Source organism: Octodon degus, unplaced genomic scaffold (genome assembly GCF_000260255.1).
Source record: "Octodon degus isolate 3935 unplaced genomic scaffold, OctDeg1.0 scaffold00158, whole genome shotgun sequence".
Taxonomy (NCBI): Eukaryota; Metazoa; Chordata; class Mammalia; order Rodentia; family Octodontidae; genus Octodon; species Octodon degus.
The window spans coordinates 464,028-467,861 of NW_004524734.1; the positions used below are offsets into that span (position 1 = coordinate 464,028).

General features: G+C 40.5%; 1 pseudogene; it reads left to right on the forward strand.

Annotated features, from left to right (window-relative positions):
• Positions 1–3,322: 3,322 nt before the first annotated feature.
• Positions 3,323–3,827, forward strand: LOC101563870 (annotated as a pseudogene).
• Positions 3,828–3,834: the final 7 nt, after the last annotated feature.

A 3,834-nucleotide genomic window follows, 5' to 3' on the forward strand; every position in this document is an offset into this window, starting at 1 on the left:
AATCCAAGATCAGATGAATTTATTACTTTCAACCTCAAATGCAGGTGTCAAATGACAATAACCAGAAACACATGTGGAGCAAATCTGCTTATATCATGAGCCAGGGAGCACAAAAAATGAGAAAGGGCTGGCCATAATCCCCCAGTGACCTAAATACCTCCCATAACTCTACAAATTCTGATGGTCTTACCTCTTCTTAGTTGGGACATTCTAAGATCCAAGCTTTTACCAAATGGGTGAATCTTTGGGAGCCATTCAATATCCACAACCTTTAATGTAATTCTCTATAGAAACCAATAGTAAAATGGAAAACTAGTGCTACTCTGTTAAAACTTACCCTATAGATGATTTTACTCAACTATTGGGAATATTTCATCTATTATAATAATATTTCCTAATTAATATTCTGCAGAATAATACAGTTTCTAAAGACTATGCCATAAGTCAAAGCTTATGTACTTATGTTTATTAAAAGCCTGATCAGTGAAGTACAATCATTAGGTGAGACTTTATACATACACATATTACTTTATATATTGCAAAAGATTTTATCTCACATAATCATAGGAACTGTTTTAAGAAATCTCTGTGAAGTGCTACCCTCATGTTTGTTGCTAGAACTTGAGGCCCAGAGAAAAGGGAATCAGGAAGAAAGGATGAATGAAGTGGACGAGAACAAGGATAATCAAATCCCATGAACAGAACTTGAATTCATGCCAATGCTAATTGCCTCTGACACTGTTGGCCTTGAATTATGCAAAAGAAGATGATGCCTTTCCTCATGGGGGCAAACACACACTTGGCCCAAGAGATGGAGGAGCTGAAAAGGGAAAGATGGATTAGTTGGAGGCCCAGCTGCTGGCTCACCTCAAGATAAGCCAGAAGTTAAGTCAACGTGGCAGTTACAATGACTGCTGCTTCACTTTTAGCTTCCCTCCAGAGGAGTGTCCTTTGTGGGCTACCCTAACCAACAAAGAAATGGGCGATGGGGTTCAGCCTCACCACAATGATAAACTGTGTAGTCACCATAGGTTCCACAGCCAACAACTTAAGGAATAACACTATCCCTGTCTGAGAGGCTCACAAGCACAGTAGTACATCAAAAGCTCAACAAAGTACTTGAATTAGGGCAGGGTATTAAGCATTAAGGTTGGGTATTAAGTAGAGAAGTTTCTTCAGGTTGCTAATCAATGTACTCAGCCACTCTCAATTTCAAGGAAAAGTACAATGAATCTACAAAATAGCCTGGAAAAATGTAAAAGCTCCCAATTTAGCCTTAAGAGTGCTACTTCTAATGCTATGGATCTATTTAATTCCTACAAATAGCTTAATAATAAGTACAGCTCATTTGATGCTTGTATTTACAAGTGACTCTAGTAAAATCTACAGAAACATAATATTACACTGCGTAAGATTCTACCACCTCCTTCCCAAAGTCCCTGCCACCCTGCAAATCAAATATCTGACTGATGGGTCTTTGCAGGACACTTAACAGTCACAGTTAAGAGAATAGGCTCTGGAACAAAGCAAAATGGACTTGAAACTCCAGTTTCAGTTCCAGACACTGTTCCACCTGTCACTAGTTGTGTGACATTAAGTTCCTTCACTGTTCTAACCCTTTTTGCTCTTAGGAAAAATGAGGTTAGTAATATTTCTTCCTTCTTAAATTATTGCACATATTAAAATGTCTATTATTTGTGCTTTAAACAATACTGATCACATTCTGAGAGCTCTGTGTGTGTGTCTCTTTCTGTGTGTGTAGCTTCTATACTCTGATAACTGCTATTCACTGTCTCATTTAATCTTGATAGCAATCCCTGCAGGGACTGTACTATTATCCTAATTTTACAGATGAGGAAAGAAGACAAATAGAGGTGAAGGATGCTATCTCAGGTTACATAGTACAATACAGTGCCCAGGGAAATCCCTAGGTGATTCTGGCCCTAAATTATAGGCTGTGTCCACAAAGCCATGCCAGCATCCCCCAGTAAAGTCTGAGGACTCACTGAGATTTCTTCCTTAAAGTCTCAAAAGATGAGATCAAATTGACTAGGTCCAGAAATGGAATTAGTCCCTCTCCCCAGGGATGCTAAAGTTGTTGCTGTCACTCATTCCTGACCTAGACTAGATATGAATGCAGAGCTCAGAATGAAAGGCTCCAGGGCTTTATTTTGCCCTGAGTTTACATGGTCCCTAGAAAGTTCTTTAAATACTTTCAATCAAGGGTTTAGAAAAATTTTTAAAAATAACCTTCCACATACAATTAGAAAGTGGCATATGGGGAATTTGAGATGAAACTGTCTATGATTATCATGGACTACTTGAAAGAAGGTGCTTTAAAGAAATTATCTTAGATTCTCAAAGCTCATACAAAGGGGTCTAAAGCAACTTGCTACTGAAAGAGCTCACATGTACTTCAGGGCTCAGCCGAGAGACCCTTGACTTTTGTCAGAGAGAGATGCAAAGCTGAAGGAGTCTCTAGTAGCTGTTATAGTGATTGTGATGTTGTAACGATTATATCAACTACTACAGAAATGTGAGTCATGGAAACATTTTAAAAGCAAGTGTGAAATAATTCCTTTCACATAAAAGTCAGAGTTTTATATGAATATGGCTATATAAAAGAATTAGATTTTTAAAACAAACAGATCTATATTAACTGGCTCAGATGCCATTCCATATTAAGAGGAAAAAAGAAAAATCATACCACTAGACATGACTCTTTCAGTAATAAGTCACAAAAGAAACCCCCTTTAAGGGACTGAATGTGTGTGTCCGTATGCATCTGTGCGTATTTCCATAGCAGTAAGTTGATGTGTATATCAGTCACATTCCCACCCCCAGGACGGAGCACCCAACACCCACGAATTAGAGAGGTTTATTTGGCTCGCAGTTTCAGAGGACTCAGTCCACAATCAGTTGGCTCCAAGACACAAATGGTATAGTGGAAAAGGGGTGCATCATAGAGAATTTTCTCAACCCATAGCAGCCAGGACACAGGGGGAGGACGAAAACACACCCTGAGAGGTCATGCCGTACCTCCCTCAACTTATCTCCCTCGCCTTGGCCCTGTCTCCTAGCGTAACAGCATATTCAGCTATTAGTTCATCAGTGGATTAATGCACTGGTGTGTATGGTGCCCACAGAACCCAATCAGCTTGCAAACCTTGTGACTGCATAAGACCTTGGAGGGAAGTAGTACAGGAGTAAAGGTTGCCTTTGTCAATTTTCTATTAAACTGTTTCCCTTGCAACAATTTTATGCTGCACTCATAATTTTTATTTTTTTATGTTTTCAAGAATTCAATATCGTATAGGAGCTCTTGAGAAAGCGAAATGGAGGGGAGTGTGTCCAACCTAATGGTCTGTAACTTGGCCTACAGTGGGAAGCTGGAAGAGTTGAAGGAGAGTATCCTGGCCGACAAGTCCCTGGCCACCAGAACTGACCAGGACAGCCAGACTGCTCTGCATTGGGCATGTTCAGCAGGACACACAGAGATTGTTGAGTTCTTGCTCCAACTCGGAGTGCTAGTGAATGATAAAGACGATGCTGGCTGGTCCCCTCTTCATATTGCTGCTTCGGCCAGCCGGGATAAGATCGTAAAGGCCCTTCTGGGAAAAGGTGCTCAAGTGAATGCCGTCAATCAAAATGGCTGTACTCCTCTCCATTACGCTGCTTCCAAAAACAGGCACGAGATTGCTGTGATGTTATTGGAAGGTGGGGCTAATCCAGATGCTAAGGACCATTATGAGGCTACAGCAATGCACCGGGCCGCAGCCAAGGGTAACTTGAAGATGATTCATATCCTTCTGTGCTACAAAGCATCCACAAACA